Below are 27,722 nucleotides of genomic sequence, written 5' to 3' on the forward strand. Positions count from 1 at the left end.
GGGATTATGTGGTGATGTTGTGTTGGGGGCGAGATTATGTATGGTAATGTGGTGGGGGGCAGGATTATGTGGTAATGTGGGGGGGCGGGATTATGTGTGGTAAGGTGGTGGGGGTGGGATTATGTGTGGTGATGTGTTGGGGGGGCGGGATTGTGTGGTGATGTGTTGGGGGGCGGCATTATGTGTGGTGATGTGGTGGGGGGCGGGATTATGTGTGGTGATGTGGTGGGGGGCAGGATTATGTGTGGTGATGTGGTGGGGGGCAGGATTGTGTGTGGTGATGTGGTGGGGGAGCGGGATTATGTGTGGTGATGTGTTGGGGGGGCGGGATTGTGTGGTGATGTGTTGGGGGCGGGATTATGTCTGGTGATGTGTTGGGGGGGCGGGATTATGTGTGGTGATGTGGTGGGGGGGCGGGATTTGTGGGGGGCAGGATTGTGTGTGGTGATGTGGTGCGGATTGTGTGTGGTAATGTGGTGGGGGCGGAATTGTGTGTGGTGATGTGGGGGGCGTAGCTACTGTGCAGGGGTCGGGATTAGCGAGTAATCACGATGCCTCTCATATATATAGATGGATATCGGGAGTGATATATAATAGGGTGGATATTGGGAGTGATACATAATAGGGTGGATATTAGGAGTGATATATAACAGCGGATATTGGGAGTGATATATAACACAGCGGATATTGGGAGTGATATATAACAGAGTGGATATTGGGAGTGATACCGTATTTTTTGGCATATAAGACGCACTTTTTCCCCCCCAAAAAAGGGGGGAAAATGGTGGGTGCGTCTTATATTCGCAATGCAGGCTTACCGTGGACCGTGGCGGCAGAGGTGCGGCGGCAGAGGTGTGGAGATGAGGAGGCGCAGTGAGCGGGGTCCCTTTCCCCGGTGAGGTGATGCAGCAGCCCCGGTAATGCAGCAGAGCCGGGTGAATCCTGTTGTTATCGGTGCGTGCGGCCATCTTCCTGAGGCAGCGCGTTCGCAGATGGAGCTCTGCTGCCCGGGGCTTCAGGAAAATGGCCGCGGGATGCCGCGCGTGCGCAGATGGGGATCGCGGCAGCCATTTTCCTGAAGACCCGGGCAGCAGAGCTCCATCTGCGAACGATAACAACAGGATTCACCCGGCCCTGCTGCATTACTGGGGCTGCTGCATCACGTCACCGGGGAAAGGGACCCCGCTCACTGCGTCTCCTCATCTCCACACCTCTGCCACCACGGTAACAACAGGATTCACCCGGCTCTGCTGCATTACCGGGCTGCTGCATCACCTCACCGGGGAAAGGGACCCCTCTCACGCCATACCTCTCACTGTGCCTCCTCATCCCAACACCTCTGCCGGTAACCACTGCTGCCACCCTCCCATGGACACCAGGCCGTGGCGTCACCCACCTAAGCAGGAAGGGACCCTGCTCAGGTGCATGTTGTACCGCCTCACCCCACCTCTGCCGACACCATGCCTCCTGTGACCCTGCTCTGCCACCACCAGCCCACAGGTAAGATACTGTAAATTCGGACAATAAGACGGACCCCCATCTTATAAAAAATCTTTTTTTCTGCAATTTTCACCCCAAATTTGGGGTGCGTCTTATGGTCCAGTGCGCCTTATATGCCGAAAAATACGGTATATAACAGAGTGGATATTAGGAGTGATATATAATAGAGCGGATATTGGGAGTGATATATAATAGAGTGGATATTGGGGGTGATATATAACAGTGAATATTTGGAGTGATATATAGTAGAGCGGATATTGGGAGTGATATATAACAGAGCGGATATTAGGAGTGATATATAATAGAGTGGATATTGGGAGTGATATATAACAGTGGATATCGGGAGTGATATATAATAGAGCGGACATTAGGAGTGATATATAATAGAGTGGATATTGGGAGTGATATATAATAGAGCGGATATTGGGAGTGATACTTAATAGGGTGGATATTAGGAGTGATATATAATAGAGTGGATATTGGGAGTGATATATAACAGAGTGGATTTCGGGAGTGATATATAATAGAGCGGATATCGGGAGTGATATATAATAGAGCGAATATTGGGAGTGATATATACCAGAGCGGATATTGGGGGTGATATATAATAGAGCGGATATTCGGAGTGATATATAATAGAGTGGATATTGGGAGTGATATATAACAGAGCGGATATTGGCGGTGATATATAATAGAGTGGATATCGGGAGTGATATATAATAGAGTGGATATCGGGAGTGATATATAATAGAGTGGATATTGGGAGTGATATATAACAGAGCGGATATTGGGGGTGATATATAATAGAGCGGATTTTGAGAGTGATATATAATAGAGCGGATATTGGGAGTGATATATAAAAGAGTGGATATTGGGAGTGATATATAATAGAGCGGATATTGGGAGTGATACTTAATAGGGTGGATATTGGGAGTGATATATAATAGAGTGGATATTGGAAGTGATATATAACAGACTGGATATTAGGAGTGATATATAATAGAGTGGATATTGGGAGTGATATATAACAGAGTGGATATCGGGAGTGATAATAGAGCGGATATCGGGAGTGATATATAATAGAGCACATATTGGGAGTGATATATACCAGAGCGGATATTGGGGGTGATATATAATAGAGCGGATATTCGGAGTGATATATAATAGAGTGGATATTGGGAGTGATATATAATAGAGTGGATATTGGGAGTGATATATAATAGAGTGGATATCGGGAGTGATATATAATAGAGTGGATATTGGGAGTGATATATAACAGAGCGGATATTGGGGGTGATATATAATAGAGCGGATTTTGAGAGTGATATATAATAGAGCGGATATTGGGAGTGATATATAAAAGAGTGGATATTGGGAGTGATATATAATAGAGCGGATATCGGGAGTGATTAATAATAGAGTGGATATCGGGAGTGATATATAATAGAGTGGATATTGGGAGTGATATATAACAGCGGATATTGGGGGTGATATATAATAGAGCTGATATTGGGAGTGATATAAAATACAGCGGATTTTGGGAGTGATATATAACAGAGTGGATATTGGGAGTGATATATAACAGAGTGGATATTAGGAGTGATATATAATAGAGTGGATATTGGGAGTGATATATATTAGAGTGGCTATCAGGAGTGATATATAATAGAGTGGATATCGGAAGGGATATATAATAGAGTGGATATTGAAAGTGATGTATAATAGAGTGGATATTGGGAGTGATATATAATAGAGTGGATATCGGGAGTGATATATAACAGAGTGGATATTGGGAGTGATATATAATAGAGCACATATTGGGAGTGATATATACCAGAGCGGATATTGGGGGTGATATATAATAGAGCGGATATTCGAAGTGATATATAATAGAGTGGATATTGGGAGTGATATATAATAGAGTGGATATTGGGAGTGATATATAATAGAGTGGATATCGGGAGTGATATATAATAGAGTGGATATTGGGAGTGATATATAACAGAGCGGATATTGGGGGTGATATATAATAGAGCGGATTTTGAGAGTGATATATAATAGAGCGGATATTGGGAGTGATATATAAAAGAGTGGATATTGGGAGTGATATATAATAGAGCGGATATCGGGAGTGATTAATAATAGAGTGGATATCGGGAGTGATATATAATAGAGTGGATATTGGGAGTGATATATAACAGCGGATATTGGGGGTGATATATAATAGAGCTGATATTGGGAGTGATATAAAATACAGCGGATTTTGGGAGTGATATATAACAGAGTGGATATTGGGAGTGATATATAACAGAGTGGATATTAGGAGTGATATATAATAGAGTGGATATCGGAAGGGATATATAATAGAGTGGATATTGAAAGTGATGTATAATAGAGTGGATATTGGGAGTGATATATAATAGAGTGGATATCGGGAGTGATATATAACAGAGTGGATATTGGGAGTGATATATAATAGAGTGGATATTGGGAGTGATATATAATAGAGTGGATATCGGGAGTGATATATAATAGAGTGGATATTGACAAAAAGTGATAATAGACAAAAAGAGAAATGATCCAGCTGGAGGTGGAGGCAGTTCAGACTTAGTGAGACTTTATTAGACAACTAAAGCAATAAATAGTTCTTCAAAAAGAAAAATCTTCACATAGCAAACACCTGGCACACCAGTGAGGAGGATCAACGCGTTTCAACTATGATCCTCCTCACTGGTGTGCCAGGTGTTTGCTATGTAAAGATTTTTCTTTTTGAAGAACTATTTATTGCTTTAGTTGTCTAATAAAGTCTCACAAAGTCTGAACTGCCTCCACCTCCAGCTGGATCATTTCTCTTTTTGTCTTCATTTGCTGTGGGCACTCACCCCGAACCGTGCTGGGCGTTGCCAGGTCTGGGGATTTCGTCTAAGACCAGTAAGCTGACTACATTCCTTTTTTCTTTTGATATATAATAGAGCGGACATTGGGAGTGATATATAATAGAGTGGATATTGAGAGTGATATATAATAGAATGGATATTGGGAGTGATATATAATAGAGCGGATATTGGGAGCGATGTATAATAGAGTGGATATTGGGAATGATATATAATAGAGTGGATATTGGGAGTGAGATATAACAGAGTGGATATTGGGAGTGATATATAATAGAGTGGATATTGAGAGTGATATATAATAGAATGGATATTGGGAGTGATATATAATAGAGCGGATATTGGGAGCGATATATAATAGAGTGGATATTGGGAATGATATATAATAGAGTGGATATTGGGAGTGAGTTATAACAGAGTGGATATTGGGAGTGATATATAATAGAGTGGATATTGAGAGTGATATATAATAGAATGGATATTGGGAGTGAGTTATAACAGAGTGGATATTGGGAGTGATATATAATAGAGTGGATATTGAGAGTGATATATAATAGAGTGGATATTGAGAGTGATATATAATAGAGCGGATATTGGGAGCGATATATAATAGAGTGGATATTGGGAATGATATATAATAGAGTGGATATTGGGAGTGAGTTATAACAGAGTGGATATTGGGAGTGATATATAATAGAGTGGATATTGAGAGTGATATATAATAGAGTGGATATTGGGAATGATATATAATAGAGTGGATATTGGGAGTGAGATATAACAGAGTGGATATTGGGAGTGATATATAATAGAGTGGATATTGAGAGTGATATATAATAGAGCGGATATTGGGAGTGATATATAGCAGAGTGTATATTGGGAGTGATATATAATAGAGCGGATATTGGGAGTGATATATAATAGAGCGGATATTGGGAGTGATATATAGCAGAGTGTATATTGGGAGTGATATATAATAGAGCGGATATTGGGAGTGATATATATTAGAGCGGATATTGGGAGTGATATATAATAGAGCGGATATTGGGAGTGATATATAGCAGAGTGTATATTGGGAGTGATATATAATAGAGCGGATATTGGGAGTGATATATAATAGAGCGGATATTGGGAGTGATATATAGCAGAGTGTATATTGGGAGTGATATATAATAGAGCGGATATTGGGAGTGATATATAATAGAGCGGATATTGGGAGTGATATATAGCAGAGTGTATATTGGGAGTGATATATAATAGAGTGGATATTGGGAGTGATATATATTAGAGTGGATATTGGGAGCGATATATAATAGAGTGGATATGGGGAGTGATATATAATAGGGTGGATATTGGGAGTGATATATAATAGAGTGGATATTGGGAGTGATATATAAGAGCGCGGATATTGGGAGTGATATATAATAGAGCGGATATTGGGAGCGATATATAATAGAGTGGATATTGGGAATTATATATAATAGAGTGGATATTGGGAGTGATATATAATAGAGTGGATATTGGGAGTGATAGATAATAGGGTGGATATTGGGAGTGATATATAATATTGTGGATATTGGGAGTAATATATAAGAGAGCGGATATTGGGAGTGATATATAATAGAGTGCATATTGGGAGTGATATATAATAGAGTGGATATTGGGAATGATATATAATAGAGTGGATATTGGGAGTGAGATATAACAGAGTGGATATTGGGAGTGATATATAATAGAGTGGATATTGAGAGTGATATATAATAGAGCGGATATTGGGAGTGATATATAATAGAGCGGATATTGGGAGTGATATATAATAGAGCGGATATTGGGAGTGATATATAGCAGAGTGTATATTGGGAGTGATATATAATAGAGCGGATATTGGGAGTGATATATAATAGAGCGGATATTGGGAGTGATATATAGCAGAGTGTATATTGGGAGTGATATATAATAGAGCGGATATTGGGAGTGATATATAATAGAGTGGATATTGGGAGTGAGGTATAACAGAGTGGATATTGGGAGTGATATATAATAGAGTGGATATTGGGAGTGATATATAACAGAGTGGATATTGGGAGTGATGTATAATAGAGTGGATATTGGGAGTGATATATAGCAGAGTGTATATTGGGAGTGATATATAATAGAGCGGATATTGGGAGTGATATATAATAGAGTGGATATTGGGAGTGAGATATAACAGAGTGGATATTTGGAGTGATATATAATAGAGCGGATATTGGGAGTGATATATAACAGAGTGGATATTGGGAGTGATGTATAATAGAGTGGATATTGGGAGTGATATATAATAGAGCGGATATTGGTAGTGATATATAATAGAGCGGATATTGGGAGTGATATATAACAGAGTGGATATTGGGAATGATATATAATAGAGCGGATATTGGGAGTGATATATAATAGAGCGGATATTGGGAGTGATATATAGCAGAGTGTATATTGGGAGTGATATATAATAGAGCGGATATTGGGAGTGATATATAATAGAGCGGATATTGGGAGCGATATATAATAGAGTGGATATTGGGAATGATATATAATAGAGTGGATATTGGGAGTGAGATATAACAGAGTGGATATTGGGAGTGATATATAATAGAGTGGATATTGAGAGTGATATATAATAGAGCGGATATTGGGAGCGATATATAATAGAGTGGATATTGGGAATGATATATAATAGAGTGGATATTGGGAGTGATATATAATAGAGTGGATATTGGGAGTGATATATAATAGAGCGGATATTGGGAGTGATATATAGCAGAGTGTATATTGGGAGTGATATATAATAGAGCGGATATTGGGAGTGATATATAATAGAGCGGATATTGGGAGTGATATATAGCAGAGTGTATATTGGGAGTGATATATAATAGAGCGGATATTGGGAGTGATATATAATAGAGTGGATATTGGGAGTGAGGTATAACAGAGTGGATATTGGGAGTGATATATAATAGAGTGGATATTGGGAGTGATATATAACAGAGTGGATATTGGGAGTGATGTATAATAGAGTGGATATTGGGAGTGATATATAGCAGAGTGTATATTGGGAGTGATATATAATAGAGCGGATATTGGGAGTGATATATAATAGAGTGGATATTGGGAGTGAGATATAACAGAGTGGATATTTGGAGTGATATATAATAGAGCGGATATTGGGAGTGATATATAACAGAGTGGATATTGGGAGTGATGTATAATAGAGTGGATATTGGGAGTGATATATAATAGAGCGGATATTGGTAGTGATATATAATAGAGCGGATATTGGGAGTGATATATAACAGAGTGGATATTGGGAATGATATATAATAGAGCGGATATTGGGAGTGATATATAATAGAGCGGATATTGGGAGTGATATATAGCAGAGTGTATATTGGGAGTGATATATAATAGAGCGGATATTGGGAGTGATATATAATAGAGCGGATATTGGGAGCGATATATAATAGAGTGGATATTGGGAATGATATATAATAGAGTGGATATTGGGAGTGAGATATAACAGAGTGGATATTGGGAGTGATATATAATAGAGAGGATATTGAGAGTGATATATAATAGAGCGGATATTGGGAGCGATATATAATAGAGTGGATATTGGGAATGATATATAATAGAGTGGATATTGGGAGTGATATATAATAGAGCGGATATTGGGAGTGATATATAATAGAGCGGATATTGGGAGTGATATATAGCAGAGTGTATATTGGGAGTGATATATAATAGAGCGGATATTGGGAGTGATATATAATAGAGCGGATATTGGGAGTGATATATAGCAGAGTGTATATTGGGAGTGATATATAATAGAGCGGATATTGGGAGTGATATATAATAGAGCGGATATTGGGAGTGATATATAACAGAGTGGATATTGGGAATGATATATAAAAGAGCGGATATTGGGAGTGATATATAGCAGAGTGGATATTGGGAGTGATATATAATAGGGTGGATATTGGGAGTGATATATAATAGGGTGGATATTGGGAGTGATATATAATAGAGTGGATATTGGGAGTGATATATAATAGAGCGGATATTGGGAGTGATATATAACAGAGTGGATATTGGGAGTGATATATAGCAGAGTGGATATTGGGAGTGATATATAATAGAGTGGATATTGAGAGTGATATATAATAGAATGGATATTGGGAGTGATATATAATAGAGCGGATATTGGGAGCGATATATAATAGAGTGGATGTTGGGAATGATATATAATAGAGTGGATATTGGGAGTGAGATATAACAGAGTGGATATTGGGAGTGATATATAATAGAGTGGATATTGAGAGTGATATATAATCGAGCGGATATTGGGAGTGATATATAATAGAGCGGATATTGGGAGTGATATATAGCAGAGTGTATATTGGGAGTGATATATAATAGAGCGGATATTGGGAGTGATATATAATAGAGCGGATATTGGGAGTGATATATAGCAGAGTGTATATTGGGAGTGATATATAATAGAGCGGATATTGGGAGTGATATATAATAGAGCGGATATTGGGAGTGATATATAACAGAGTGGATATGGGGAGTGATATATAATAGGGTGGATATTGGGAGTGATATATAATAGAGTGGATATTGGGAGTGATATATAAGAGAGCGGATATTGGGAGTGATATATAATAGAGCGGATATTGGGAGCGATATATAATAGAGTGGATATTGGGAATGATATATAATAGAGTGGATATTGGGAGTGATATATAATAGAATGGATATTGGGAGTGATATATAACAGAGTGGATATTGGGAGTGATATATAACAGAGTGGATATTGGGAGTCATATATAATAGAGTGGATATTGGGAGTGATATATAACAGAGTGGATATTGGGAGTCATATATAATAGAGTGGATATTGGGAGTGATATATAACAGAGTGGATATTGGGAGTGATATATGACAGAGTGGATATTAGGAGTGATATATAATAGAGTGGATATTGGGAGTGATATATAATAGAGTGGATATCGGGAGTGATATATAATAGAGTGGATATCGGGAGTGATATATAACAGAGCAGATATTTGGGGTGATATATAACAGAGTGGATATTGGGAGTGATATATAACAGAGTGGATATTGGGAGTCATATATAATAGAGTGGATATTGGGAGTGATATATAACAGTGGATATTGGGAGTGATGTATAATAGAGTGGACATCGGGAGTGATATATAATAGAGTGGATATTGGGAGTGATATATAATAGAGTGGATATTGGGAGTGATATATAATAGAGTGGATATTGGGAGTGATATATAATAGAGTGGATATCGGGAGTGATATATAATAGAGTGGATATTGGGAGTGATATATAATAGAGTGGATATTGGGAGTGATACATAATGGGGTGGATATTGGGAGTGATATATAATAGAGCGGATATTGGGAGTGATATATAATAGGGTGGATATTGGGAGTGATATATAACAGAGTGGATATTGGGAGTGATACATGACATAGTGGATTTTGGTAGTGATATTTAACAGAGTGGATATTGGGAGTGATATATAACAGAGTGGATATTGGGAGTCATATATAATAGAGTGGATATTGGGAGTGATATATAACAGAGTGGATATTGGGAGTCATATATAATAGAGTGGATATTGGGAGTGATATATAACAGAGTGGATATTGGGAGTGATATATAACAGAGTGGATATTGGGAGTGATATATAATAGAGTGGATATTGGGAGTGATATATAATAGAGTGGATATCGGGAGTGATATATAATAGAGTGGATATTGGGAGTGATATATAACAGAGCAGATATTTGGGGTGATATATAACAGAGTGGATATTGGGAGTGATATATAACAGAGTGAATATTGGGAGTCATATATAATAGAGTGGATATTGGGAGTGATATATAACAGAGTGGATATTGGGAGTCATATATAATAGAGTGGATATTGGGAGTGATATATAACAGAGTGGATATTGGGAGTGATATATAACAGAGTGGATATTGGGAGTGATATATAATAGAGTGGATATTGGGAGTGATATATTATAGAGTGGATATCGAGAGTGATATATAATAGAGTGGATATTGGGAGTGATATATAATAAAGCGGATATTGGGAGTGATATATAATAGAGCAAATATTGGGTGTGATATATAATAGAGCGGATATCCGGAGTGATATATCATAGAGTGGATATCGGGAGTGATATATAATAGAGTGGATATTGGGAGTGATAAATAACAGCGGATATTGGGGGTGATATATAAAAGAGCGGATATTGGGAGTGATATATAATAGAGCGGATATTGGGAGTGATATATAATAGAGCGGATATCGGGAGTGATATATAATAGAGTGGATATCAGGAGTGATATATAAAAGAGTGGATATTGTGAGTGATATATAATAGGGTGGATATTGGGAGTGATATATAATAGGGTGGATATTGGGAGTGATATATAATAGAGTGGATATTGGGAGTGATATATAAAAGAGTGGATATTGTGAGTGATATATAATAGGGTGGATATTGGGAGTGATATATAATAGGGTGGATATTGGGAGTGATATATAATAGGGTGGATATTAGGAGTGATATATAATAGAGTGGATATCGGGAGTGATATATAAAAGAGTGGATATTGTGAGTGATATTTAATAGGGTGGATATTGGGAGTGATATATAATAGGGTGGATATTAGGAGTGATATATAATAGAGCGGATATTGGGAGTGATATATAACAGAGTGGATATTGGAAGTGATATATAACAGAGTGGATATTAGGAGTGATATATAATAGAACGGATATTGGGAGTGATATATAACAGAGTGGATATTAGGAGTGATATATAATAGAGCGGACATTGGGAGTGATATATAATAGAGTGGATATTGGGAGTGAATTATAATAGAGCGGATATTGGGAGTGATATATAATAGAGCGAATATTGGGAGTGATATATAATAGAGCGGATATCGGGAGTGATATATCATAGAGTGGATATCGGGAGTGATGTATAATAGAGTGGATATCGGGAGTGATATATAAAAGTGGATATCGGGAGTGATATATAATAGGGTGGATATTGGGAGTGATATATAATAGGGTGGATATTAGGAGTGATATATAATAGAGCGGATATTGGGAGTGATATATAACAGAGTGGATATTGGGAGTGATATATAACAGAGTGGATATTGGGAGTGATATATAACAGTGGATATTAGGAGTGATATATAATAGAGCGGATATTGGGAGTGATATATAATAGAGTGGATATTGGGAGTAATATATAATAGAGTGGATATTGGGGGTGATATATAACAGAGTGGATATTGGGGGTGATATATAATAGCGTGGATATCGGGAGTGATATATAATAGAACTAGATGTTTCCAGCGAGCTAACGCTCGGCATGCACATTGCTATCTAATTAACGCTGCTGGTGAATAAACTAAAGTAAATAATGGCAACATTCAATAGCCCTTACTCAGGTGGTAAATTAACTTAAAATGAAGTTAATAACAATAGTGTGGTGATGTGTTGGGGGCGGGATTATGTGTGGTGATGTGGTGGGGGGCGGGATTATGTGTGGTGATGTGGTGGGGGGCGGGATTATGTGTGGTAATGGGGTGGGGGGCGGGATTATGTGTGGTAATGGGGTGGGGGGGCGGGATTATGTGTGGTAATGGGGTGGGGGGGCGGGATTATGTGTGGTAATGGGGTGGGGGGGCGGGATTATGTGTGGTAATGGGGTGGGGGGCGGGATTATGTGTGGTAATGGGGGGGCGAGATTATGTGTGGTAATGGGGGGCGGGATTATGTGTGGTAATGGGGTGGGGGGGCGGGATTATGTGGTAATGGGGTGGGGGGGCGGGATTATGTGTGGTAATGGGGTGGGGGGGCGGGATTATGTGTGGTAATGGTGTGTGGGGGCTGGATTATGTGTGGCAAAGGGGTGGGGGCGGGATTATGTGTGGTGGGGGGCGGGATTATGAGTGGTAATGGGGTTGGGGGCGGGATTATGTGTGGTGATGTGTTGGGGGGGCGGGATTATGTGTGGTGATGTGGTGGGGGGCGGGATTATGTGTGGCAATGGGGTGGGGGGCGGGATTATGTGTGATAATGGGGTGGAGGGCTGGATTATGTGTGGTGATGTGGTGGGGGGCTGGATTATGTGTGGTGATGTGGTGGGCGGACAGGATTATGTGTGGTGATGTGGTGGGTGGCGGGATTATGTGTGGTGATGTGGTGGGGGGGGCGGGATTATGTGTGGTAATGGGGTGGGGGGGCGGGATTATGTGTGGTAATGGGGTGGGGGGGCGGGATTATGTGTGGTAATGGGGTGGGGGGCGGGATTATGTGTGGTGATGGGGTGGGGGGCGGGATTATGTGTGCTAATGTGGGGGGCGGGATTATGTGTGGTGATGGGGTGGGGGGCTGGATTATGTGTGTGGTAATGTGTTGGGGGGGCGGGATTATGTGTGTTGATGTGGTGGGGGGCGGGATTATGTGTGGTGATGTGGGGGGCGGGAGTATTTGGTAATGTGGTGGGGGGTGGGATTATGTGGTAATGTTGTGGGGGGCGGAATTATGTGTGGTAATGTGGGGGGGCGGGATTATTTGTGGTAATATGGTGGGGGGGCGGTATTATGTGTGGTAATATGGTGGGGGGGCGGGATTATGTGTGGTGATGTGGTTGGGGGGCGGGATTATATGTGGTGATGTGGTGGGGGGGCGTGATTATGTGTGGTGATGTGGTGGGGGGGCGGGATTATGTGTGGTAGTGTGGTGGGGGGATTATGTGTGGTAATGTGGTGGGGGGCAGGATTATGTGTGGTAATGTGGTGGGGGGCGGGATTATGTGTGGTAATGTGGTGGGGGGCGGGATTATGTGTGGTAATGTGGTGGGGGGCAGGATTATGTGTGGTAATGTGGTGGGGGGCGAGATTATGTATGGTAATGTGGTGGGGGGGCAGGATTATGTGGTAATGTGGGGGGGCGGGATTATGTGTGGTAAGGTGGTGGGGGTGGGATTATGTGTGGTGATGTGTTGGGGGGGCGGGATTGTGTGGTGATGTGTTGGGGGGCGGCATTATGTGTGGTGATGTGGTGGGGGGCGGGATTATGTGTGGTGATGTGGTGGGGGGCAGGATTATGTGTGGTGATGTGGTGGGGGGCAGGATTGTGTGTGGTGATGTGGTGGGGGAGCGGGATTATGTGTGGTGATGTGTTGGGGGGGCGGGATTGTGTGGTGATGTGTTGGGGGCGGGATTATGTGTGGTGATGTGTTGGGGGGGCGGGATTATGTGTGGTGATGTGGTGGGGGGGCGGGATTTGTGGGGGGCAGGATTGTGTGTGGTGATGTGCGGATTGTGTGTGGTAATGTGGTGGGGGCGGAATTGTGTGTGGTGATGTGGGGGGCGTAGCTACTGTGCAGGGGTCGGGATTAGCGAGTAATCACGATGCCTCTCATATATATAGATGGATATCGGGAGTGATATATAATAGGGTGGATATTGGGAGTGATATATAATAGGGTGGATATTAGGAGTGATATATAACAGCGGATATTGGGAGTGATATATAACACAGCGGATATTGGGAGTGATATATAACAGAGTGGATATTGGGAGTGATACCGTATTTTTTGGCATATAAGACGCACTTTTTCCCCCCCAAAAAAGGGGGGAAAATGGTGGGTGCGTCTTATATTCGCAATGCAGGCTTACCGTGGACCGTGGCGGCAGAGGTGCGGCGGCAGAGGTGTGGAGATGAGGAGGCGCAGTGAGCGGGGTCCCTTTCCCCGGTGAGGTGATGCAGCAGCCCCGGTAATGCAGCAGAGCCGGGTGAATCCTGTTGTTATCGGTGCGTGCGGCCATCTTCCTGAGGCAGCGCGTTCGCAGATGGAGCTCTGCTGCCCGGGGCTTCAGGAAAATGGCCGCGGGATGCCGCGCGTGCGCAGATGGGGATCGCGGCAGCCATTTTCCTGAAGACCCGGGCAGCAGAGCTCCATCTGCGAACGATAACAACAGGATTCACCCGGCCCTGCTGCATTACTGGGGCTGCTGCATCACGTCACCGGGGAAAGGGACCCCGCTCACTGCGTCTCCTCATCTCCACACCTCTGCCACCACGGTAACAACAGGATTCACCCGGCTCTGCTGCATTACCGGGCTGCTGCATCACCTCACCGGGGAAAGGGACCCCTCTCACGCCATACCTCTCACTGTGCCTCCTCATCCCAACACCTCTGCCGGTAACCACTGCTGCCACCCTCCCATGGACACCAGGCCGTGGCGTCACCCACCTAAGCAGGAAGGGACCCTGCTCAGGTGCATGTTGTACCGCCTCACCCCACCTCTGCCGACACCATGCCTCCTGTGACCCTGCTCTGCCACCACCAGCCCACAGGTAAGATACTGTAAATTCGGACAATAAGACGGACCCCCATCTTATAAAAAATCTTTTTTTCTGCAATTTTCACCCCAAATTTGGGGTGCGTCTTATGGTCCAGTGCGCCTTATATGCCGAAAAATACGGTATATAACAGAGTGGATATTAGGAGTGATATATAATAGAGCGGATATTGGGAGTGATATATAATAGAGTGGATATTGGGGGTGATATATAACAGAGTGAATATTTGGAGTGATATATAGTAGAGCGGATATTGGGAGTGATATATAACAGAGCGGATATTAGGAGTGATATATAATAGAGTGGATATTGGGAGTGATATATAACAGTGGATATCGGGAGTGATATATAATAGAGCGGATATTAGGAGTGATATATAATAGAGTGGATATTGGGAGTGATATATAATAGAGCGGATATTGGGAGTGATACTTAATAGGGTGGATATTAGGAGTGATATATAATAGAGTGGATATTGGGAGTGATATATAACAGAGTGGATATCGGGAGTGATATATAATAGAGCGGATATCGGGAGTGATATATAATAGAGCGCATATTGGGAGTGATATATACCAGAGCGGATATTGGGGGTGATATATAATAGAGCGGATATTCGGAGTGATCTATAATAGAGTGGATATTGGGAGTGATATATAACAGAGCGGATATTGGCGGTGATATATAATAGAGTGGATATCGGGAGTGATATATAATAGAGTGGATATCGGGAGTGATATATAATAGAGTGGATATTGGGAGTGATATATAACAGAGCGGATATTGGGGGTGATATATAATAGAGCGGATTTTGAGAGTGATATATAATAGAGCGGATATTGGGAGTGATATATAAAAGAGTGGATATTGGGAGTGATATATAATAGAGCGGATATTGGGAGTGATACTTAATAGGGTGGATATTGGGAGTGATATATAATAGAGTGGATATTGGAAGTGATATATAACAGACTGGATATTAGGAGTGATATATAATAGAGTGGATATTGGGAGTGATATATAACAGAGTGGATATCGGGAGTGATAATAGAGCGGATATCGGGAGTGATATATAATAGAGCACATATTGGGAGTGATATATACCAGAGCGGATATTGGGGGTGATATATAATAGAGCGGATATTCGGAGTGATATATAATAGAGTGGATATTGGGAGTGATATATAATAGAGTGGATATTGGGAGTGATATATAATAGAGTGGATATCGGGAGTGATATATAATAGAGTGGATATTGGGAGTGATATATAACAGAGCGGATATTGGGGGTGATATATAATAGAGCGGATTTTGAGAGTGATATATAATAGAGCGGATATTGGGAGTGATATATAAAAGAGTGGATATTGGGAGTGATATATAATAGAGCGGATATCGGGAGTGATTAATAATAGAGTGGATATCGGGAGTGATATATAATAGAGTGGATATTGGGAGTGATATATAACAGCGGATATTGGGGGTGATATATAATAGAGCTGATATTGGGAGTGATATAAAATACAGCGGATTTTGGGAGTGATATATAACAGAGTGGATATTGGGAGTGATATATAACAGAGTGGATATTAGGAGTGATATATAATAGAGTGGATATTGGGAGTGATATATATTAAAGTGGCTATCAGGAGTGATATATAATAGAGTGGATATCGGAAGGGATATATAATAGAGTGGATATTGAAAGTGATGTATAATAGAGTGGATATTGGGAGTGATATATAATAGAGTGGATATCGGGAGTGATATATAACAGAGTGGATATTGGGAGTGATATATAATAGAGCACATATTGGGAGTGATATATACCAGAGCGGATATTGGGGGTGATATATAATAGAGCAGATATTCGGAGTGATATATAATAGAGTGGATATTGGGAGTGATATATAATAGAGTGGATATTGGGAGTGATATATAATAGAGTGGATATCGGGAGTGATATATAATAGAGTGGATATTGGGAGTGATATATAACAGAGCGGATATTGGGGGTGATATATAATAGAGCGGATTTTGAGAGTGATATATAATAGAGCGGATATTGGGAGTGATATATAAAAGAGTGGATATTGGGAGTGATATATAATAGAGCGGATATCGGGAGTGATTTATAATAGAGTGGATATCGGGAGTGATATATAATAGAGTGGATATTGGGAGTGATATATAACAGCGGATATTGGGGGTGATATATAATAGAGCTGATATTGGGAGTGATATAAAATACAGCGGATTTTGGGAGTGATATATAACAGAGTGGATATTGGGAGTGATATATAACAGAGTGGATATTAGGAGTGATATATAATAGAGTGGATATTGGGAGTGATATATATTAGAGTGGCTATCAGGAGTGATATATAATAGAGTGGATATCGGAAGGGATATATAATAGAGTGGATATTGAAAGTGATGTATAATAGAGTGGATATTGGGAGTGATATATAATAGAGTGGATATCGGGAGTGATATATAACAGAGTGGATATTGGGAGTGATATATAATAGAGTGGATATTGGGAGTGATATATAATAGAGTGGATATCGGGAGTGATATATAATAGAGTGGATATTGACAAAAAGTGATAATAGACAAAAAGAGAAATGATCCAGCTGGAGGTGGAGGCAGTTCAGACTTAGTGAGACTTTATTAGACAACTAAAGCAATAAATAGTTCTTCAAAAAGAAAAATCTTCACATAGCAAACACCTGGCACACCAGTGAGGAGGATCAACGCGTTTCAACTATGATCCTCCTCACTGGTGTGCCAGGTGTTTGCTATGTAAAGATTTTTCTTTTTGAAGAACTATTTATTGCTTTAGTTGTCTAATAAAGTCTCACTAAGTCTGAACTGCCTCCACCTCCAGCTGGATCATTTCTCTTTTTGTCTTCATTTGCTGTGGGCACTCACCCCGAACCGTGCTGGGCGTTGCCAGGTCTGGGGATTTCGTCTAAGACCGGTAAGCTGACTACATTCCTTTTTTCTTTTGATATATAATAGAGCGGACATTGGGAGTGATATATAATAGAGTGGATATTGAGAGTGATATATAATAGAATGGATATTGGGAGTGATATATAATAGAGCGGATATTGGGAGCGATGTATAATAGAGTGGATATTGGGAATGATATATAATAGAGTGGATATTGGGAGTGAGATATAACAGAGTGGATATTGGGAGTGATATATAATAGAGTGGATATTGAGAGTGATATATAATAGAATGGATATTGGGAGTGATATATAATAGAGCGGATATTGGGAGCGATATATAATAGAGTGGATATTGGGAATGATATATAATAGAGTGGATATTGGGAGTGAGTTATAACAGAGTGGATATTGGGAGTGATATATAATAGAGTGGATATTGAGAGTGATATATAATAGAGCGGATATTGGGAGTGATATATAATAGAGCGGATATTGGGAGTGATATATAGCAGAGTGTATATTGGGAGTGATATATAATAGAGCGGATATTGGGAGTGATATATAATAGAGCGGATATTGGGAGTGATATATAGCAGAGTGTATATTGAGAGTGATATATAATAGAGCGGATATTGGGAGTGATATATAACAGTGGATATTGGGAATGATATATAATAGAGCGGATATTGGGAGTGATATATAGCAGAGTGGATATTGGGATTGATATATAATAGGGTGGATATTGGGAGTGATATATAATAGGGTGGATATTGGGAGTGATATATAATAGAGTGGATATTGGGAGTGATATATAAGAGAGCGGATATTGGGAGTGATATATAATAGAGCGGATATTGGGAGCGATATATAATAGACTGGATATTGGGAATGATATATAATAGAGTGGATATTGGGAGTGAGATATAACAGAGTGGATATTGGGAGTGATATATAATAGAGTGGATATTGAGAGTGATATATAATAGAGCGGATATTGGGAGTGATATATAGCAGAGTGTATATTGGGAGTGATATATAATAGAGCGGATATTGGGAGTGATATATAATAGAGCGGATATTGGGAGTGATATATAGCAGAGTGTATATTGGGAGTGATATATAATAGAGCGGATATTGGGAGTGATATATATTAGAGCGGATATTGGGAGTGATATATAATAGAGCGGATATTGGGAGTGATATATAGCAGAGTGTATATTGGGAGTGATATATAATAGAGCGGATATTGGGAGTGATATATAATAGAGCGGATATTGGGAGTGATATATAGCAGAGTGTATATTGGGAGTGATATATAATAGAGCGGATATTGGGAGTGATATATAATAGAGCGGATATTGGGAGTGATATATAGCAGAGTGTATATTGGGAGTGATATATAATAGAGTGGATATTGGGAGTGATATATATTAGAGCGGATATTGGGAGCGATATATAATAGAGTGGATATGGGGAGTGATATATAATAGGGTGGATATTGGGAGTGATATATAATAGAGTGGATATTGGGAGTGATATATAAGAGCGCGGATATTGGGAGTGATATATAATAGAGCGGATATTGGGAGCGATATATAATAGAGTGGATATTGGGAATTATATATAATAGAGTGGATATTGGGAGTGATATATAATAGAGTGGATATTGGGAGTGATAGATAATAGGGTGGATATTGGGAGTGATATATAATATTGTGGATATTGGGAGTAATATATAAGAGAGCGGATATTGGGAGTGATATATAATAGAGTGCATATTGGGAGTGATATATAATAGAGTGGATATTGGGAATGATATATAATAGAGTGGATATTGGGAGTGAGATATAACAGAGTGGATATTGGGAGTGATATATAATAGAGTGGATATTGAGAGTGATATATAATAGAGCGGATATTGGGAGTGATATATAATAGAGCGGATATTGGGAGTGATATATAATAGAGCGGATATTGGGAGTGATATATAGCAGAGTGTATATTGGGAGTGATATATAATTGAGCGGATATTGGGAGTGATATATAATAGAGCGGATATTGGGAGTGATATATAGCAGAGTGTATATTGGGAGTGATATATAATAGAGCGGATATTGGGAGTGATATATAATAGAGTGGATATTGGGAGTGAGATATAACAGAGTGGATATTGGGAGTGATATATAATAGAGTGGATATTGGGAGTGATATATAACAGAGTGGATATTGGGAGTGATGTATAATAGAGTGGATATTGGGAGTGATATATAGCAGAGTGTATATTGGGAGTGATATATAATAGAACGGATATTGGGAGTGATATATAATAGAGTGGATATTGGGAGTGAGATATAACAGAGTGGATATTTGGAGTGATATATAATAGAGCGGATATTGGGAGTGATATATAACAGAGTGGATATTGGGAGTGATGTATAATAGAGTGGATATTGGGAGTGATATATAATAGAGCGGATATTGGTAGTGATATATAATAGAGCGGATATTGGGAGTGATATATAACAGAGTGGATATTGGGAATGATATATAATAGAGCGGATATTGGGAGTGATATATAATAGAGCGGATATTGGGAGTGATATATAGCAGAGTGTATATTGGGAGTGATATATAATAGAGCGGATATTGGGAGTGATATATAATAGAGCGGATATTGGGAGTGATATATAGCAGAGTGTATATTGGGAGTGATATATAATAGAGCGGATATTGGGAGTGATATATAATAGAGCGGATATTGGGAGTGATATATAACAGAGTGGATATTGGGAATGATATATAATAGAGCGGATATTGGGAGTGATATATAGCAGAGTGGATATTGGGATAGATATATAATAGAGTGGATATAGGGAGTGATATATAATAGGGTGGATATTGGGAGTGATATATAATAGAGCGGATATTGGGAGTGATATATAGCAGAGTGTATATTGGGAGTGATATATAATAGAGTGGATATTGGGAGTGATATATATTAGAGCGGATATTGGGAGCGATATATAATAGAGTGGATATGGGGAGTGATATATAATAGGGTGGATATTGGGAGTGATATATAATAGAGTGGATATTGGGAGTGATATATAAGAGCGCGGATATTGGGAGTGATATATAATAGAGCGGATATTGGGAGCGATATATAATAGAGTGGATATTGGGAATTATATATAATAGAGTGGATATTGGGAGTGATATATAATAGAGTGGATATTGGGAGTGATAGATAATAGGGTGGATATTGGGAGTGATATATAATATTGTGGATATTGGGAGTAATATATAAGAGAGCGGATATTGGGAGTGATATATAATAGAGTGCATATTGGGAGTGATATATAATAGAGTGGATATTGGGAATGATATATAATAGAGTGGATATTGGGAGTGAGATATAACAGAGTGGATATTGGGAGTGATATATAATAGAGTGGATATTGAGAGTGATATATAATAGAGCGGATATTGGGAGTGATATATAATAGAGCGGATATTGGGAGTGATATATAATAGAGCGGATATTGGGAGTGATATATAGCAGAGTGTATATTGGGAGTGATATATAATAGAGCGGATATTGGGAGTGATATATAACAGAGCGGATATTGGGAGTGATATATAGCAGAGTGTATATTGGGAGTGATATATAATAGAGCGGATATTGGGAGTGATATATAATAGAGTGGATATTGGGAGTGAGATATAACAGAGTGGATATTGGGAGTGATATATAATAGAGTGGATATTGGGAGTGATATATAACAGAGTGGATATTGGGAGTGATGTATAATAGAGTGGATATTGGGAGTGATATATAGCAGAGTGTATATTGGGAGTGATATATAATAGAGCGGATATTGGGAGTGATATATAATAGAGTGGATATTGGGAGTGAGATATAACAGAGTGGATATTGGGAGTGATGTATAATAGAGTGGATATTGGGAGTGATATATAATAGAGCGGATATTGGTAGTGATATATAATAGAGCGGATATTGGGAGTGATATATAACAGAGTGGATATTGGGAATGATATATAATAGAGCGGATATTGGGAGTGATATATAATAGAGCGGATATTGGGAGTGATATATAGCAGAGTGTATATTGGGAGTGATATATAATAGAGCGGATATTGGGAGTGATATATAATAGAGCGGATATTGGGAGTGATATATAGCAGAGTGTATATTGGGAGTGATATATAATAGAGCGGATATTGGGAGTGATATATAATAGAGCGGATATTGGGAGTGATATATAACAGAGTGGATATTGGGAATGATATATAATAGAGCGGATATTGGGAGTGATATATAGCAGAGTGGATATTGGGATAGATATATAATAGAGTGGATATAGGGAGTGATATATAATAGGGTGGATATTGGGAGTGATATATAATAGAGTGGATATTGGGAGTGATATATAAGAGAGCGGATATTGGGAGTGATATATAATAGAGCGGATATTGGGAGCGATATATAATAGAGTGGATATTGGGATTGATATATAATAGAGTGGATATTGGGAGTGATATATAATAGAGTGGATATTGGGAGTGATATATAATAGGGTGGATATTGGGAGTGATATATAATATTGTGGATATTGGGAGTGATGTATAAGAGAGCGGATATTGGGAGTGATATATAATAGAGTGGATATTGGGAGTGATATATAATAGAGTGGATATTGGGAATGATATATAATAGAGTGGATATTGGGAGTGAGATAACAGAGTGGATATTGGGAGTGATATATAATAGAGTGGATATTGAGAGTGATATATAATAGAGCGGATATTGGGAGTGATATATAATAGAGCGGATATTGGGAGTGATATATAATAGAGCGGATATTGGGAGTGATATATAGCAGAGTGTATATTGGGAGTGATATATAATAGAGCGGATATTGGGAGTGATATATAATAGAGTGGATATTGGGAATGATATATAATAGAGTGGATATTGGGAGTGAGATATAACAGAGTGGATATTGGGAGTGATATATAATAGAGTGGATATTGAGAGTGATATATAATAGAGCGGATATTGGGAGTGATATATAATAGAGCGGATATTGGGAGTGATATATAATAGAGCGGATATTGGGAGTGATATATAGCAGAGTGTATATTGGGAGTGATATATAATAGAGCGGATATTGGGAGTGATATATAATAGAGCGGATATTGGGAGTGATATATAGCAGAGTGTATATTGGGAGTGATATATAATAGAGCGGATATTGGGAGTGATATATAATAGAGCGGATATTGGGAGTGATATATAGCAGAGTGTATATTGGGAGTGATATATAATAGAGCGGATATTGGGAGTGATATATAATAGAGTGGATATTGGGAGTGAGATATAACAGAGGGGATATTGGGAGTGATATATAATAGAGTGGATATTGGGAGTGAGATATAACAGAGTGGATATTGGGAGTGATATATAATAGAGCGGATATTGGGAGTGATATATAATAGAGTTGATATTGAGAGTGATATATAATAGAGCGGATATTGGGAGTGATATATAATAGAGCGGATATTGGGAGTGATATATAATAGAGCGGATATTGGGAGTGATATATAACAGAGTGGATATTGGGAGTGATATATAATAGAGCGGATATTGGGAGTGATATATAACAGAGTGGATATTGGGAATGATATATAATAGAGCGGATATTGGGAGTGATATATAGCAGAGTGGATATTGGGAGTGATATATAATAGGGTGGATATTGGGAGTGATATATAATAGAGTGGATATTGGGAGTGATATATAATAGAGTGGATATTGGGAGTGATATATAATAGGGTGGATATTGGGAGTGATATATAATAGAGCGGATATTGGGAGTGATATATAATAGGGTGGATATTGGGAGTGATATATAATAGGGTGGATATTGGGAGTGATATATAATAGAGTGGATATTGGGAGTGATATAAAATAGAGTGGATATTGGGAGTGATGTATAAGAGAGCGGATATTGGGAGTGATATATAATAGAGTGGATATTGGGAGTGATATATAATAGAGTGGATATTGGGAATGATATATAATAGAGTGGATATTGGGAGTGAGATATAACAGAGTGGATATTGGGAGTGATATATAATAGAGTGGATATTGAGAGTGATATATAATAGAGCGGATATTGGGAGTGATATATAATAGAGCGGATATTGGGAGTGATATATAATAGAGCGGATATTGGGAGTGATATATAGCAGAGTGTATATTGGGAGTGATATATAATAGAGCGGATATTGGGAGTGATATATAATAGAGCGGATATTGGGAGTGATATATAGCAGAGTGTATATTGGGAGTGATATATAATAGAGCGGATATTGGGAGTGATATATAATAGAGTGGATATTGGGAGTGAGATATAACAGAGTGGATATTGGGAGTGATATATAATAGAGCGGATATTGGGAGTGATATATAATAGAGTTGATATTGAGAGTGATATATAATAGAGCGGATATTGGGAGTGATATATAATAGAGCGGATATTGGGAGTGATATATAATAGAGCGGATATTGGGAGTGATATATAACAGAGTGGATATTGGGAGTGATATATAATAGAGCGGATATTGGGAGTGATATATAACAGAGTGGATATTGGGAATGATATATAATAGAGCGGATATTGGGAGTGATATATAGCAGAGTGGATATTGGGAGTGATATATAATAGGGTGGATATTGGGAGTGATATATAATAGAGTGGATATTGGGAGTGATATATAATAGAGTGGATATTGGGAGTGATATATAATAGAGTGGATATTGGGAGTGATATATAATAGGGTGGATATTGGGAGTGATATATAATAGAGCGGATATTGGGAGTGATATATAATAGAGTGGATATTGGGAGTGATATATAATAGAGTGGATATTGGGAGTGATATATAATAGGGTGGATATTGGGAGTGATATATAATAGAGCGGATATTGGGAGTGATATATAATAGAGTGGATATTGGGAGTGATATATAATAGAGTGGATATTGGGAGTGATATATAATAGGGTGGATATTGGGAGTGATATATAATAGAGCGGATATTGGGAGTGATATATAGCAGAGTGGATATTGGGAATGATATATAATAGAGCGGATATTGGGAGTGATATATAATAGAGCGGATATTGGGAGTGATATATAATAGAGTGGATATTGGGAGTGATATATAATAGGGTGGATATTGGGAGTGATATATAATAGAGCGGATATTGGGAGTGATATATAATAGAGTGGATATTGGGAGTGATATATAATAGAGTGGATATTGGGAGTGATATATAATAGGGTGGATATTGGGAGTGATATATAATAGAGCGGATATTGGGAGTGATATATAATAGGGTGGATATTGGGAGTGATATATAATAGAGTGGATATTGGGAGTGATATATAACAGAGTGGATATTGGGAGTGATATATAGCAGAGTGGATATTGGGAGTGATATATAGCAGAGTGGATATTGGGAATGATATATAATAGAGCGGATATTGGGAGTGATATATAATAGAGCGGATATTGGGAGTGATATATAATAGAGCGGATATTGGGAGTGATATATAATAGAGTGGATATTGGGAGTGATGTATTATGGGTGATGATATACATACTGTATTTTTGATTGGACCATTCATTGCACTTCTCCTTGCTTCCAGAAGGTGGCGGCCGTGAATGGTTTACCTGCACATGCGCAGTACTGTCAGTGACGGACGCGCACGTTATTTGTAGCTTGACGGGAGCGAGGAAGACGTACAGGAACAACGGAGAAACCGGGCCCGGAGGAGAGACACTGAGGAGGAGGACAGTGACCGGTGTGTGAGGAGGAGAAAGAGGACAGTGACCGGTGTGTGAGGGAGAGGAGCAGGAGGGGGACAGTGACCGGTGTGTGAGGAGGAGAAGGAGGACAGTGACCGGTGTGTGAGGGGGAGGAGAGGGGACAGTGATTGGTGTGTGAGGGGGAGGAGAGGGGACAGTGATCGGTGTGTGAGGGGGAGGAGAGGGGACAGTGACCGGTGTGTGAGGGGGAGGAGAGAGGACAGTGACCGGTGTGTGAGGGGGAGGAGAGGGGACAGTGACCGGTGTGTGAGGGGGAGGAGAGGGGACAGTGACCGGTGTGTGAGGGGGAGGAGAGGGGACAGTGATCGGTGTGTGAGGGGGAGGAGAGGGGACAGTGATCGGTGTGTGAGGGGGAGGAGAGGGGACAGTGATCGGTGTGTGAGGGGGAGGAGGGGGGACAGTGACCGGTATGTGAGGAGGACAGTGACCAGTGTGTAAGGAAGAGGAGGGGACAGTGACCGGTGTGCGAGGAGGAGGTGGGGGGACAGTGACCGGTATGTGAGGATGAGGAGGGGGGGACAGTGACCGGTATGTGAGGAGGACAGTGACCAGTGTGTGAGCAAGAGGAGGGGACAGTGACCGGTGTGCGAGGAGGAGGAGGGGGGACATTGACCGGTGTGTGAGGAGGGGGAGGGGGGACAGTGACCGGTATGTGAGGAGTAGGAGGGGGGACAGTGACCGGTATGTGAGGAGGAGGAGGAGAGGGGACAGTGACTGGTATGTGAGGAGGAGAGGGGACAGTGACCGGTATGTGAGGAGGAGGGGGGGCAGTGACCGGTATGTGAGGAGGAGGGGGGGCAGTGACCGGTATGTGAGGAGGAGGGGGGGCAGTGACCGGTATGTGAGGAGGAGGGGGGGCAGTGACCGGTATGTGAGGAGGAGGGGGGGCAGTGACCGGTATGTGAGGAGGAGGGGGGACAGTGACCGGTATGTGAGGAGGAGGAGGACAGTGACTGGTGTGTGAGTAGGAGGGGGGGACAGTGACCGGTGTGTGAGGAGGAGGAAGGGGGACAGTGATCAGTGTTTTGGGGGGTGCTGCGGGTTCTCTGACTTTTCAGTCTCTGCTTCTGGTCAGTGGGTCTTGTGATTGTGTCCCTGCAGGGATGATGAAGCAGCGCCCCCTGTGTCTCACTCCTGAGCTGCGGCTGAGTTGTGTTGTGTTTTGCAGTGCATGATGGCAGCACAGACCGGCCGTATATTGCGGCAGAGCTCACTACAGTAGTGACTGCAAACTCTGTTATCAGTCGACGCTGGCCGAGGAGAGGCGACTGTGGGGTTATTACAGGCAATAAGCGACCGGAAGTGTAGGAACCGCTCCCCCTGCTTATGTTATATCCGCAGTGCTGAGCCCATTCTATATATGACTGATATCAGCCCCTCTTATAATGCTCCAGTACTGATATCGGTCACATATGATGTAATATCAGTAATTGAGCGTTATAAGAGGGGCTGATATAAGCTCCAGACATTACATCATATGTGAGTGATATCAGCCTCTTATAACGCTCCAGTACTGATATAACCTCAAGCGAGGCACAGACTGGTGAGAGGGGGCACAGGCTGACTGGTGGAGGTGGGGGAGGTGTGCTGACTGGTGGAGGTGGGGCAGGTGCGCTGACTGGTGGAGGTTGCGCAGGTTTGGTGACTGGTGGAGGTGGGGCAGATGCGCTGACTGGTGGAGGTGGGGCAGGTGCGCTGACTGGTGGAGGTGGGGCAGGTGCGCTGACTGGTGGAGGTGGGGCAGGTGCGCTGACTGGTGGAGGTGGGGCAGGTGCGCTGACTGGTGGAGGTGGGGCAGGTGTCTTGATGGCGGCGCGGGGAAGGACCCGCATAGAGCGTTAGGGGAGTGCAGTGACAGGTTTAGGTGGTGACCATTCCCTACTGATAGGGCCTCCCTCTCACCTATACCATCCCCATTGTATGTGTATTAAGCTGTTAGCTGACCGACCATTTATTGGGTCGAGTCACACCGTGACATT

The 27,722-nt window shown here is 40.5% G+C and overlaps 1 protein-coding gene across 7 annotated transcripts in view; it reads left to right on the forward strand.

The window, feature by feature from the left end:
* The window catches only part of PIK3C2A (phosphatidylinositol-4-phosphate 3-kinase catalytic subunit type 2 alpha), a 241,093-nt gene that overhangs the window by 46,388 nt on the left and 166,983 nt on the right, over positions 1-27,722 (forward strand). For 2 of the 7 annotated variants that reach the window (XM_077286569.1, XM_077286576.1), the window contains exon 1: positions 25,574-25,718. The exons of 1 other annotated variant lie outside the window; for it this stretch is intronic. The gene's annotated coding sequence lies outside the window, so the exon portion shown is untranslated. Of the gene's footprint in view, positions 1-25,573; positions 25,751-25,811; positions 25,821-25,944; positions 25,953-26,723; positions 26,731-27,722 lie in introns of those variants that run through there. 4 more of the 7 variants (XM_077286570.1, XM_077286573.1, XM_077286572.1 and 1 more) reach the window with 4 other exon arrangements.

Source organism: Ranitomeya variabilis, chromosome 2 (genome assembly GCF_051348905.1).
Source record: "Ranitomeya variabilis isolate aRanVar5 chromosome 2, aRanVar5.hap1, whole genome shotgun sequence".
Classification (NCBI taxonomy): domain Eukaryota; kingdom Metazoa; phylum Chordata; class Amphibia; order Anura; family Dendrobatidae; genus Ranitomeya; species Ranitomeya variabilis.